Genomic DNA, 15,380 nt, shown 5'->3' on the forward strand with positions numbered 1-15,380 from the left:
CCTCCTTTAGGACAAATTCTTCTTTCTGCTTCCTAGAGTCCAAGAATTAAGGAAGTTTTCAGTAAACAGGAGGGACTCTTGCTTCTTCGTTGTATTTTTGCCTTTTTTAAAAAGGTATTTGTTGTTATGACATTCTGTTCCATGTGCCATAAATCCAGTGCTCTTTTTTTAAAAAAAAAATATATATATATATTTTATTGATTTTTTACAGAGAGGAAGGGAGAAGGATAGAGAGTTAGAAACATCGATCAGCCCCCTCCTGCACACCCCCTACTGGGGATGTGCCCGCAACCAAGGTATATGCCCTTGACCGGAATCGAACCCAGGACTTTTCAGTCCGCAGGCTGACGCTCTATCCATTGAGCCAAACCGGTTTCGGCAAATCCAGTGCTCTTGATGAAGTTCTCAATACTATGTCACAGTTTAATAAAATCAGACACACTTAAGAGTAATCGAGATGTGAGGAAAGTGCTTATCCCAGTGTTTAGCATAAAGTAAGTGCTCAATACATTTTAGCTTCTCTTTTATTAAGATTATATGATTGTGAATTTAGGGCTCTACAATTTCCAGTGCACTTTCATATAAACTCTATTGTATGATCTATGATCATTCCAATTACATTGTGAAGCGTGCAGGAAAAACAGCTCCCTTGTACAGACAGTAAAACTGACGATCCGATAGCTGAAGTTACTAGAAGATCCCACACCTGTTACACGGCAGACTAGAGCCCACGTTTTCTAATTCCTTCTGGTCAAACAGAAGCAGTAAAATAACTTTTTTCTTATTTTCACCCAAATACCTCAACATAGGAAAGCATCTTGAGCCTAACACCCCCGCCCCTCCCTCCCCCCTCCCCCCGCACACACACCCCATTGGAGCATCTTCAAAATTCTGGGTATGGATTTCAATATGATGAAGTTGAGTTTTACAAGATACCCAAGTTTTGTACTTATGGAAAGTGTGGGTCAGAGCTGTGTCTGCCATTGAGGGTGATGCCTAACAGGTCACCCATCCAAGTCAAAAGCACTTGGCAGCCAGCGCTCCCTCAGAACTTTCCCAAATCAAAGCATAACATGGGCTGAAAGAGACTTGGCTTACTTTCCCTGCACCCTCCCTGATACATTTCTCTGCTGTTTTCTCCTTGTAGCCATGGAGGTTCTCATTAGAAGCATTGAAATGCCTTTCTTTTAGCATTAATCAACCCCTAATTACTCTCCTCACTCCAACCTCCCCCTTCCACGTACTTCTATTGCATTGATGCTATCTACTGCAACATTTAGCTTTACAATCCATACCTCAGACAACAAATTAGTCTTATCTCCACAATTGGATTTTAAGCAACTTAAAGGAAAAGGAAATATTCATACTGTTGTGTCACTCATAGTACATAGCACAGTGCTGAACAAGTGTAGGGGTTCAATCATGTTCTTCCATTGATGGATTAAACCAGCAATTCTCAAACTTGTTGGTGTCATAACCCCTTTATACTCTTCAAAAATGATTGATGCTTGAAGAATGACCACTATGATGAATGACAGACACAGTAACTATCTGGACCAGGAAGTTCATGACCAACAGACTCCTTCAGTGGAAACAAATGGTCATTGGTGTCCTTCACCCTGGGAAGGCAAAGTACCTAAGACAGAAATTTGGGAAAAACTAGACAAAATGTATAAGACCACACCTGATGTCATCTTTGTGTTTGGATTCAGAACCCATTTTGGTGGTGGCAAGACAACTGGCTTTGGCATGATTTATGATTCCTTGGATTATACAAAGAAAAATGAACCCGAACACAGACTTGCAAAGACATGGCCTGTATGAGAACTCAAGAAAACAGAGAAAGGAATGCAAGAACAGAATGAAGGAAGTCAGGGTGACTGAAAAGGCCAGTGTTGGTGCTGGCAAAAGTGAGCTGGAGATTGGACAACAGGAGTAAATGTTCTTCAGTGACTTTATGTGGTGATTGTGCAGATTTTTCATGAGAGGCTTACTAAACTAAGAACTTGTTTGTGAAAAAAATGTTTGGGAATGTAAGGATGTTTTGTTTAGGGGGCCTATGTCTATCTAACACCATATTAAAAATTTAAACTGAGAAAATTCTAAAATATCTCTGCAAAACAAAACAACAGAAGTATACTTTTTGTTGTGTTTCAGAATGGATGCAGAGTAGACTTTGGGATTTCAAAATAACAATTCAATGGACAATATTGAGGTTCACAGATTATACCAGGTATAATTGAAGATAGCTTAGAGCACAGAAATACTTTGAACAAGTGAGTTAATCTCAAAAATGTATGCTTATATCCCTAAATCTACCTTAGAAAATTCTAGAAAACACAAGATTACAGAAGCATGCAATCCATAAGCTGTCAGAGAAAAAACATTACCCCATATTATGTAGTCCCTGGAAAACTCCATTGTACACTCATGAGAGAATAAGAGTGAAGTAGGAACTCTTCAAATAACATTTCAGTAATATTATAAAAATAGTTTGACTTTATGGATCCCCTGAAAGAGTCTTGGGGACTCCTAGGGGTTCTAAGAGTGGACTTTGGAAGCCAGCAGATTAGATTGTGGATAGTCTTGGTTAATTATACCACTTAAAGATGCTTATTATACAAAATTACTGCCAGAGAATTATAGGAAAATTAGAAACAGTTTTATAGTGATTGGCATTTGTATTAGTTATGTAGTACTGGATTAGCTATCCACCCATTTGTATTATTCATCTAGTTACCCCTAAACCTAATGGCTTAAGCCCATAAACATTTATTATCTCCCAGTCTCTGTAGGTCAGGAACCCAGGTGCAGCTTAGCTGGGAGCCTGTGGTTCAAGGTATCTCAGGATGTTGCATTATACTTTTGACCAGGGCTGTGGTCTCATATGAAGACTCCAGTTGCAGGGAATCTTTGTTGGTAGGATTCAGTTCCTCACAGACTATTGGTTGGGAGCCTCAGTATCTCACTGGCTGTTGCCTGGAGGTCCTTGCTGCATGAGCCTCTCCATAGGACAGCTTGCAGTGTGGTGACTGGCTTTCCTTAGAGCAACTGAGTGAGAGAGTAAGGGAGGGATCCCAAGGTTACAGCCACAATCTTTTGTCACTTAATCTGGCAAGTGACATCCTATCTATTCGGCCATGTTCTATTTGTTAGAAGCAATTCAGTAAGTTCAGCCTACACTCAAGGGGAGGGGACTTCAAGGGTAAAAATACAAAGAAGCTGAGGTCATTGATTTCCACCTTAGAGGCTGCCTACTATAGCATTTTCTTTATTGAAAAAGGAAAGGTATGACTCCGAAAATGAATGATAAGCAAAAAGCCAGTTCCTCACATTATTCTGCTCTTTTGCCAAGCTTCCTCTTGTTATATAACACAATTCCTTCCTTCCATGTCTAAAACTGTTACCACTGAATGAAGTGGTTTCATATTGGTGAGAGAGCCTTTTGAGATATTTTAAGGTTAGAGCTTTATGGCTTTGGTTCCTCTTAATTCAAGTTTATCAGACTGTCTATTTTAATCAATATTTCTCACCCATGGGTGTGTCATACTACCAGTTGTCCTTTAAAGTCCATCTTTTTCATATTTCTGGGCACATGGCCACCTACCTAGCAATTACATTTCCCAGCCTCCTTGGCAGCTAGCAGTGACCATGGGCCTAAAGTTTAGAATAATGGGGTGTGAGAGGAAGAGATGTGTGTAACTTCTGTGTCATCAACAACTTAAGAAGGTCTCCATGTGCTGGATTTTGGCTCATCACCCTCCTAACCAGCTGGAAATGGTGACAACTTGAGCAGCTTGGAAGCCATATGTTGGGGATGGCAGATCCACCCTGGCTTCATGGAGCAGAGCTACCCCTCCAGCCCGAATCAACCAGACTGTTCCTTGAGAGAGAAACAAACTCCTCTCTTATTTAAGTCACTATTTTAGGGACCTCATTGTTTTTATCAGCTTTGATATTCTCCGGCTATTACATCCCACATAAATTAGAGTAGGAAACCAAGCAGAACTGTTTTAATCTTAGTTTAAAGCACTGTTTTTGTCTATAGCGGGGGAAGCTATGTATATTTGGAGACTGGGACCATGTGGGACTCTGTACTTTGCATTCAATTTTGCTTGAACCTAAAATTGCTCTAAAAAATAAACTTTATTGCTTTAAAACAAAACTTTGTTTTACTCTTAGTAAACAACAACAAAAATATTTCATCCAGTCACTTGTTTATATCATTCAATAAATATATGAGCACCTACTATGTGCCAGATACACTGGGGATATTGTTGTGAAAAACTAGTCACATTTATTATCCTCATGGAACATTCTATTTAGGGAAATCAAAGTTAATTAAGCAATTATGCATGCATTAATTAATTAAAATTGTGATAAACGGTAAGAAGAAAAGCACAGAGTGCTATGCGAGTGTATAACTAGAGGCCATAACCTGTGAAGCTCTGACAGAAATCATGTACATTTTAAAAGAAAATAGATAAATGCTCAATAAAAATATTTCATATTGTAATATATTTTACTTCATGAAAGAGATGCCCTAGGCAGTAAAACATAAAAGTTGGTATGCGACCTTAGCTTCTGTTTCCTCATCTGTAAAGTTTAGACAAAGATACAGTTAACATTCATATGGTATTTAGCTTTTTCTCCTCCTACAGCTGTCTCTACACCAAATTTTCACGCACATAGTATGACCTAATTTTTTCCAACAGCATTTTTTTCCCCAATAGCACTGGATTTACATAAGAGAGACTCTTCATCCCCAATAATAATCTGAATATGTATGGAAAAGGACCTGTATCCATGTTTTAATGACATAAAACAAGCTTGAAGGAGAATAAGTTTAAGGTCAAGCTGACATTTCATTTTTTTGGTGTGTTGAAAAAAAATAGCAGAATATTTACCATTATGACACTTTGCTAATATACTGATGACTTGAGTAAATTTGTGAAGTGCTTTCAGCTCTTTGGAGGATAGACAGACCCCAAATCATAGATCTGGGTAAGGCCTCCTGAAGACAAGCACTTGGAACCGTTGGGCTTTCTTTTTGCTGTGACATCAGTTGTCCTTTTGCTCTTCTGTCGTTCTTTCCCCATGGAGATGACATGGGAAACAGGCTGGAAAGTTAAAACGGAGGAAACTTGAAGCTTTGTACCTGTGAGAAGTCAGGCTGTATGTAGTCAATAAGTACATAGACACTATATCCAGGCTACTTGGATATAGAAAGGGCTCTCGCACTTTCTAGCTGTGTGACTTTGGGTAAGTTACTTAACTTCTCTGTTCTTCCATTTTCTTATCTGTAAAATGAGGGTAATAATAGCATTGACCTTATAGGTTGTTGTAAAGATTAACTGAGTTTTAATCCATGTGGTGTTCTTAGAACCAGGGTCTGGCATGTAACAAGTGTTTTGTTGTTAGCTTTTTTTAATTCCACTTGAGTAATATTTTTTTCATTTACAGCAGTTAGAAAATGTTAAGTTAGGTTAACTCATTAACAAAGGGGGGCACGTAGGGGCAAAAAAAAAAAAGTGCAGAAAAGAGTTCTTTGAATAATCAGGTGTTTTGTTCTCAGAGAAAACTCAGTTTGTTTTATACCGGATCCCAAAGGCTCCACCTGACTTTTCCTGGTTAGAAAAATGAAAGAAAAACATCACTCCTTGTTTTCTGCTCTCTATTTTGGTCAAATTTGGACCCCTAAATTTAAAGTATATGGCCCATGGTCCAACTGAGTTTTCCCACCAAAGCCTACACTCCACTTGCCAATACATTCTTCCTAGTTCGTAGTTTCCCCTGCATCATTGGAAAGAATTTAAAATCTCATCAAAAGCACCTGCCTTTCTCAGCAAGTCCCACATCCCCAAAGCCAAGTTCAATCACACCTCTCAGCGAAAGGAACCCAGTCTCCAGAAGGAGAGTGACGGCGGCTCCTCAGCACAGCGTAAATTAATATCACAGCTGCCACTTCCATACGAAAATCAAAACCAGCTTTTCAGTTTGTAAACATAAACTTCACAGGCCCACGGTAGGATAGCGTGTTCCTAAGTATCCTGAATTTGCAACACCCAGAAAAACCTCCTGAGTGTTATTTACAGCATTTGCTTCACAGGGAGGAGAATTAACGTTTCAGTGGTTCAGGGAACAAATGCGCAGATAGGAAAGAAAGCCAGCAAATTATTTAATGATTACTTTGTAAAAATATGTCACTGTGCAAAAAAGTGTTTGGAGATACACTGAAGGCCCCTGTCACTGTATGACACTTCTTCATTATCACTTCAATAGCCACGAATCCAGGGGGTGGGAGCACAAATTCGTGCTGTTTGTGTCTTCCTTGAAACACTTCCTATCAAAATAATGCCTTTTGTCCTTGGAGCCCTGCCCAATATTTTAGAAAATATTGTGTTTCTACCTTAACACAGTACTTTTTTTTTTTTTTTTTTTGGCATCGCAAACATTTGATGCGCTGTTTTCAGTTATACTGAATGAGCATTTATTTACGTTTCACCAGTCCTGATGAAGTACTATCAGTAATGTAGTCTTCTCTTATTCCACCTTAAAACACACACACACACACACACACACACACACATTTACAATGGGATAAAATAAAAACACATCAGATCGTCTACCCTGGCCAATGCCGAGTGAATTTTAAATTTCCCTTTCCACAATGCAGCCATCGCTGTGGCACTCCGAGGGCGGATTAATGCTTTTCTGGTACTTCAGTGTATCAAAACATGGATTTGCCGACAACAGCTGCGGCAAATTCCCCTGACTGAGAAGAATTACAAGTATTATCACCTAGATCATTAAACTGGGTTCATAGATTGCAGGATGTCTTCAATCAATTCATCTAAGATAACTTGAAGCCAGCTGGACCCCCTCAGTGAGAACTTGACTTAATTGGCCAATAAGTGGCTGGAAAAGGTGCATGCTATTTGATAAAATTACCGAGTGAGCAAGTGATTACAGTTTGGAGAAGCACTGAGTGTAGACTGCGGGTCAGCCCTTTTGGGGAGGGCTAAGTTAATGTCCACTATTAAGTGCAGCTGTGAAAAATGGTGGCTTGCTTGGAGCTCAGATGGAAAAGAGGATCCAGGTCAGGCTTCAGCTGATGGAGTGGGTGAGAGGCACACATTTATCATCTCCTTGGCCTCATTTCTGCCTTGGTAATAGTCCCACACTAACCACTTCTGCACTCGCCTGCTTTTCTGTCTCCCTTTCATTTTATTGGCATAACTAAAAATATTGCCCCAGCCAACAGATCCATCTGGAAGGAAAAACCACTTTTTCCTCAATAATGTCCCAAGAGTCTTTTCCACAGAAAGGTTAAGGAATCAAGGAGTTGAAGAACATTACCATTTATACCTACATGTCAATAATTATCTCTTCCTCTAGTGAGGAGATTGAAGTATTATTGTTTGCATGTTAGATGTCTACATTTTATCAGCACACTTGAAGAAAATGGGCAAATAAAAACTGGAATACCAAACTGTTGGCAGAAATTATTAAATAAAACCACTCTTTCTTCATGTTGAAACAAAGGTTTCTTAACATATTGCTTCCATGGCATTTTTTCCCCCTGCCACTAAACGTTTTAGCCAGTTTGCAAAAAAATAAAAAAAGAAAGAAAACTTTTGACAGATTTAGTTCAAGATTTCAGGTTAACAGACCTGCAACAACACATTGTCACTTGAATTATTGGTGTTAGACAATAATAAGGTATTATTCAGGGGGAAGTCCCAGGATGACGGCTCCAGCACACAATGCACTCATTTACTCTTATCCAGAAATACACTTGTTTTGTGGGTTTTTACTAAGCATATTAATTTTACTAAATAACCATCATCACCGGGTTCTTAGAAAGCAGAAAGTTGGAAAATAATTCAATCCAAGGCCACAGTTTGAATTGTAGCCTAAGCAATCAGCCACATCCTTTTTTTAAAAGAAAACAATTTTGTTTTAGAGAGAGAAACATCGATTTGGTGTTCCACCTATTGATGCATTCATTGGTTAATTCTTGTATGCGCCCTGACCAGGGATCGAACCCGCAACCCTGGCATATCCGGACAACGCTCTGACCAAATGAACTGCCCAGCCAGAGACAGATACATCTTAAGTCTGCCTCAGATGAATGAGTTCATCAGCTTGCAAATGCCAACGGAATCACTGATATCCCTTTAACTCTATTTGTTAACTTCCTTTTGGAAGAATGATCAATGATGCTGAGCTTTACGTTGCTCATTAGTATGTCATTTGGGCAGAGGTAACTGGCGTGCTATGGAAGAAGTCTGTGCACGGCACTCAGTCGTGTTCACTTCGTTCTAACTGCACAGACCTGCTGAAATGTACTCCCACGTTGGAGCCTTTGCACCGCTGCTCCCTCTGCCTGAAATCCTCTCCCTCCAGCCTTCGGGCCTGTGCTCCCAGGTCACACCCTCAAAGAGACCGTCTCAGTCACTCCACGTAAAATAGCCACCTGCCATCCTAACCCCATCCCTTGCCCTGCTTAACCTCTACTGATTATATTATTTATTCATGAGCTTGTTTTATATCTCCACCAGTAGAATATAAGCTTTATAGAGACTGGGGCATGGTTTGTCTTGTTCATATCTATAGCCCCAGTGCCTGGCATATATGATATACTCAATTAACATGAGTGAATGAGTGTCTTGTCCAAGGGCCACTAAGAATGTAACCCACAGGCTGCCATAAAGACAAGCCACCACACGCTCACCAGAGGCACGCCCAAGGAAAACGTGCTGTCAAATAACCAGGTTAGCTCAAGAGCGGCTCTAGTATGATCTCACTGCTGGGCAGCTCATCGCCCTTCTCAAAACTCACAGGTCCCCCAGGGTCCTGCCAGGGTCCCATGTATTTCTCCTTGAAGACCTTCCCCACTGCTCCTCCCTTTAATCTCTCGGGGCCGTCCCCACGCCTGTCTTCTCTCCTCTCTCAGCTCACATCCCTTGTTTAATTTTAATCGTATTTTTTCTTCATTCTCCTTAATAGTGTCATATCCCCATATCATTTTCCCAATTAGTTTGTAAGCTCATTGAAGTCAAGAAATAAACTCCAGATAACTTTCCCAATCCTCATTGTTTCAATATCATAAAAGGAAAATGATAAGCATATGTAAAAATTGGAAATATTTTCAAATAGAAACTATTCATTTGCATAGTAAAAGCAGCTAACGTTGCCCTGGCAGGTGTGCTCAGTGGTTAGAGCATAGGCCTGCACACTAAAGGGTCATGGGCTCAATTCCCAGTCAAAAGCATGTCCCTGGGTTGCAGGTTCGATCCCCAGGCCTGGTTGGGCCCCATGGCTGGGGCACATGAGCGAGGCAGCTAATCCATGTGTCTCTCTCACATCAATGTCTCTCTGTGTCCTCTCCCCCATTCCACTCTTTTTAAAAATCAATGGAGAAAATATCCTCAGGTGAGAATTAACAACAACAAAAATACTAGCAGCTAACATTTACCTAGAGCCTAACACAGCCAGGCAATGTATGTTCCATTTATGGAATGAAACTGTGTCATTTATTCCTTCCAGCCACTATATAAGTAGTTTCTATTGTTAAGCTACACCTTTTACAAATGAGGACAAGACCTAGAGGAATGTAATCACTGGGCAACGTGCCAGAAAGACTGGGTGCACCTGAATTCACACCCAGGTCTTTCTGTCCCAGAGCCTGACCTCGTACGGGCATTGCTCTGGGGCCTCTGTGACTTGCAGCCTTTTGACTTCCCTGTGAATCCTTTACTTGGGCCCCAAGTCTGCCAAGGACACATTGAAAGTCAAACGTACTCTGCAGTGTATGTTTTAGATTGTCTGATTTTTATCATAGCCACGACCTGGGTCTGACTGATGGAAAGCAGGTCATTTTCAACGCAGCGCCTTATACTGGTAAATCAACACCTCCCTATGCACCTTCAATCTGCATTGGTTTTCCAAAGAGGAGGCTTTCACCTCCACCCTTCCCATCTCCTGCTTCTAAGATATTGTTTTCAGAGTGATTTTTGAAGAAAAATAAGGTAGGGGTTGGGGGATCATCTTTTTAAGCCTTTTGATGACCACGCTGTTGTTCCGTGAGCTGTTTGAAATGGAAATCGGTTTCTGGGTGGGAGAGCCAAGCGGAGTTATAATTTCCTCCCCCATCAGTTATTCCCAGAGTATTTCAGTGAAGAGTTAAACCAGGGAGCCCTGGACTGGTGCACACATTTTTCTGCTACCCTGAGATCTTTCGGGTGAAAGGGCAGCACTGAAGAAGCATTTAGTGTTCAAAATCCGTGACCCGGAGCTGGTGCCTGAAAGCATCATGGATAATAAGGTTGGAAGCACATTACACTTTCCTGGTATTTATCTCATCTTGCCTCGGACAATCTTCTCCAGGAGTCATAATTATCCCAGTAGGAAAACTGTCCCGTTGTCTGCGAGTCTTCACTGGCAGGAAGTTTGTCTTGCTCCCTCTGACTGTATCCTTTCTCAGCAGGGCCCATTATTTCTCATTTAATTAGTAGCACTTGATATAAATAGCCCTTTCTGTTCATTTATGCTATTTTCATTTAAATAAGTACACAATACAATGTTCCACTCCCTGGAGGCACTTGTCCTGGAGGCTGAGAAAAAGGGTTGGTAACCACGGGCTTCAGTATTTCTTTCAAACATGACTCCACCTTCTTCAAATGAACAAGGCAAATACCTTTGTGCTGATGGTGGACCTTCAGGAACGTGGGAAATCATGGTTTCCTCCAGGAAGGGGCACAGATACTAACTGGCTGGCAGGCCGAACTACCCAGTGATACAGTTGTTGATGCATCCAATGGAAATCCCACTCTGGCCTGGGCACCATGCAAATGCTGAGGGTAGGGAGGTGGACAGTCCAGATGCAGGCCTTCCCTTCATGGGGTTTACATCTGGACTCTAGAAGAAAGAGAACTAGGGGGAGACTCTCAGACAGTGGTTCTCAAACATTTATGTGCATATGAATTTCCAGGGACTGGGTCAAGAGACAGGTTCTGACTCAGTAGATCTGGGTTGGGCCTTAGAGTTTGCATTTCTAACAAGCTCTCAGGTGACACTGGCACTGCCGGCCCAAGGCCCACACTTGGAGTAGCAAACGGTCTAGAGAATGGGAATCTAGACTTGTCTCTACTGCCTACCCACCAAGTGACCATTTGTCATTCGGGCAGTTTCTTTAAAAAAGTGGAGTCTTGCCCTGACCAGTTTGGCTCAGTGGATAGAGCGTTGGCCTGTGGACTTAAGGGTCCTGGGTTCAATTCCGGTCAGGGGCATGTACCTTGGTTGCGGGCTCATACCCAGTGGGGAGTGTGCAGGAGGCAGCTGATCGATGTTTCTCTCATCGATGTTTCTGACTATCCCTCTCCCTTCCTCTCTGTAAAAAATTGATAAAATACATTTGTTTTTAAAAAGAAGTGGAGTCTTACCAGCAGGCAAATGGGGCACTAATATTCACTCCACCAAGTTGTTGTGAAGTCAAATAAGTGTAAAACCATTTGATAAAATTTTATTTGCTATACAACCTCATCATAGTATATGCAACTTTGAATATGCAGTGAAATTAACCAAATTCTGATGTGACATTGTTTTGAATAATGATCACTTCCACCTCTCTTAATCTGGGCTTTCTAAACACATATTTTTAATTTTAAGACCAAGGAAGTTGTGCTTCCAAGTTATGATGTTATAGGCAAAGCAAGGCCTCTGTTCATTAAAGCACCAGGAGATTTTGATTTCACTGAGAAATATGTTAGCACCAGGCACCATCATAAAATGGATTTGAGATAGGACTTGAATTTTTGGATACTTTTAATTAAAAGGAATAAGACATCGAATTGGCTGGAACATACTGATATATTGGGGGCAATTTTAAATAAATTTTCAAGCTTTGGGTTCTCTGTTATTAAGTGTGGTTAAAGGCAAGGGTTTTGGTTTGTAACTTATTAGCGGAGTAACCTAAGGCAAATTACTTAACCTCTCTGAACCTAAACTTCCAGTTGTAAAATAAGCACAATAACTACACCTAATTAAGGATGTGTGAGAATTAAATAAGCTAACGCATTAAAGGCTCCAGGTACCTAGCAAATAACATCATTGCGTACTTCTCTTACCCGTGTTTGGAAGAACTAAATGTCACCTGGGATCTTATGCATATTTTGGTTCTTCCTTTGACCAGGAGCTCTGTGCTGGGTCTGTGCCACCTTCCTCTTTGGGCTCCCATTGAAATTGCATCTGAACTCCATGAGAACCAGGGATATTCTAAACCCCAACCTGAAGAAAGTGGTCTGGCTGATAGTGAAGATTATTTTCAGTGTCTAAGCTAACCCTCTGTATATGAATAATGGTATAAAGATGAACAAGGGAGAAATGAGCTATTGAGCCTATTAAGTATTATTACGTATTGTGCACTAATCGAAACACCATACAAACATTACCTGTGCTATTAGTTCCACTCTCCAGATGAGAAAACTGAGATTCAATGATGTTAAATAATTTGTCCAAAAACTATCGCCAGTATGTGAAGTCACCCATTTCACTCCAATGTCTGTGATTTTTAAAAACACTCTTATATGCCTCAGTTCATGTGGTGCTTGCTCAAGGTGAGGGCAATGTATCTGCACCCTGCTCCTGGAACCATTCAGGGGATCAAGCTCTGTGCCCGAAACACCCTACGTGGACAATAAGGTCAATGAGGCCCAGGAGTATCTGCTGCTCCAGTGCCCACCAGACTGCGTGGAGATGGGCCAGTTGATCGCTGTGGCTTACCTGTCTGAGATCTCTACATAGGAGGTTTATCCGGCAGTGCTCTCTGGAACAGCATCTGTGAGGAGGGATGAGGGGTGCAGGATAAAGGCCCTAGCAGTTCCCCAGGATGCTCTGCTATCAGGGCGGTCTTCAGAATCATCCCACCTCGAGGCAAAGGGCACCAGACTTTAAAATTCCCCTATTGACCAGTCACCAGATGCAGGGTGCTTGGGGGTGGAGATGGGGCATGACCTTGATGACTCAAAGAGAGTGACTCAGCTGAGCAGGGAGGAGGATGTCCGGCTAGGAGGCTCTGGGTGGTACACAACAGCAGCCACTACAATACTCCTTTGCTTCTTGCCTCCTTCCTCCTCCCCGGGCGTCCTCTCCCATGCCAAGAGGTTAATGCTAGAGACTGGGAATACTGGGGTAACCACATCTCCTGGGATGCTGCAAGCTGCATTCACTCCTTTTCCCGCCTGTAAATGATGTGATGGAGATGGAGGCAGGGAAGAAGTGGGAAATGGTACCCAGACTCTGCCAGCTCGGGGGCAACAGCACAAAAGCACACCTAATCCCAAAGCACCACACATTGGGCATTTTAGCTGCATCTCTGGGGTTTTAGGTTTCTAAAAATCTTTCCCCTATGTGAAAAAAAATTTTTTTTAATTTAAAAAGGAGCCAGAAAATACTCTAAAAGCACATTACCAGGAAATTGTTTCTGCTGTGTTTAGGACTGTTCTTAATGTTTTATGAATAAGCTAAAAAAAAAAAATGCTCAAGCATATTTCCTTGGGCACTCTAGTTAATTACTTATTCCGAGTGCTTCTACTTCATTCCTTGCAAAATGTGTTGTGCATTAATTCTGATTATGTACAAAAACCCACCTGCAAGGAAAAACTCTGAATCAGTAATGCTGCTAAAATGAGCAGGCCTCATGGGGCTCCACTGAGAAAGAGGGTACTGGACAGAATTAGAATCTTGTAGCTGAGGCTATTCATAATGTCATTAACATAAAGGCAATTAAATGCGTTTTTAACCTACAACCCTTTATTGTTATTAATGAACATTAGAAAAACACAGGAGATAAAATTGGTAATTATCCCTGCACCAAGCTATGCAATAATGTGTTTAAACATGAAAACAAAACAAATGATTATTGTTAGTATTTTCAGTAGCAGAAACCCCAGGAGCAGCTCCGTCGTATTTAATCACATGGGCCTACACCAAGAGGGTTAATTAAAAGAGGGCTCTGCCTTCTCTGTGCCTGGTTATTCAGCTTAATATGGAATCAACAAATATAAATGTAAATTTGCAAAATATCCTGAGCAGTTGTTTGTGCCTGCGGGTTGACCACCTTTACAGAAACACGGACTGATTCCTTCTCCTTCAGGACAATGTTCTGTAGCTCCATAAGCAAGTTTTCCCATTTTGGAAAAAAACCGGAATGCTTTCAAAACCTATTCCAAGAGCAACTATGTAAATCCAGGCTCATTGCCTGTACAGTTCGGTAAAAATAATTAAAGTATTTGAAAAAGACGTGTAGGTTTTTTTTAAAAAAAGTGACAAATGAGAAGTTCAGCACTGGGCTACATTCAAAGAGCATCCAGTTTACTCTTTTCCTTTCTTGATGCAAGCTGGAACCGCCCGTAAGGAAGCCATCGGAGATGGGGCTTGTTTAGGGGGACGCGGTAGCTAATGTCTGGTGAAATGGCCTGCATCTAATAATAGGTAGATTTCCACTAAGTAAGTCAGGCTGTGTATCTTACAATGTAAAACGTTAGTCTCACCTTCCTTATATTTTGCTCCAAACTGGTTTTATTTCCAAGACCTATTTTTTAAGAAGACAGACACCTCTGATTTGCCTGTGCAGTGGATTTGGGGGCAAACGACACCGCACAAGTGTGACCCTTGGAAACAGATTTTGAACAACTGCCACGTGGCAAAGCTAGCAATTGTTGTGCTCATCTGATTTTTCTCGTACAAACAGTTTACTCCTGCATTTTAAAAAAAGGCATTGTATAAAATAAAACAACTACAGCAACAGCTGCTGACATCTGTATATTACTTTACAGTTTACAAAAACACTTTTGATAATTTGGGGCGATACTAAAATCAAAAGTAGGACAGTCTGCATTAATTTTCATAGACCTACTGTGTCTCACACAGTTGATGACATACACAGAGCTTCCCTGCCTGCGTGCAAGAACGTAGACATGGGAAATAAGGGAGAACGATGCTTTTCTTAAGCGTCAGTTATGCCACCCAAAGATGCTGGGGCTCAGATTTTAAAGCCCAGAATGAATCCCACAAGGGCAGCTGCCTGACGGAGATGGAGGTTGATTCAAGTTCTCCTGGAACAGTAAGAGGTGCCAGGATTCGCTCACAAGCTGCACGTGGAAGGAAGCAGGCACCTGTGTGAGGCAGAGCAGCCGGCACTCCTGGACTTCCCTTCCCCCGACACACACCCGGCTTTGTAGGCCGTTCTCGCTGGCCTGGGAGAGCAAGGCTACAAACCCTCCCCAGAAGCACACACAGCTGACCGCCTCCTACGGAGGCCCAATCCCAATGCCAGGTAAGCAGTCCCCAGTCCGACCTGCACCTGCAAGTACCAG

This window comes from Eptesicus fuscus, chromosome 9 (genome assembly GCF_027574615.1).
Source record: "Eptesicus fuscus isolate TK198812 chromosome 9, DD_ASM_mEF_20220401, whole genome shotgun sequence".
NCBI classification, from domain to species: domain Eukaryota; kingdom Metazoa; phylum Chordata; class Mammalia; order Chiroptera; family Vespertilionidae; genus Eptesicus; species Eptesicus fuscus.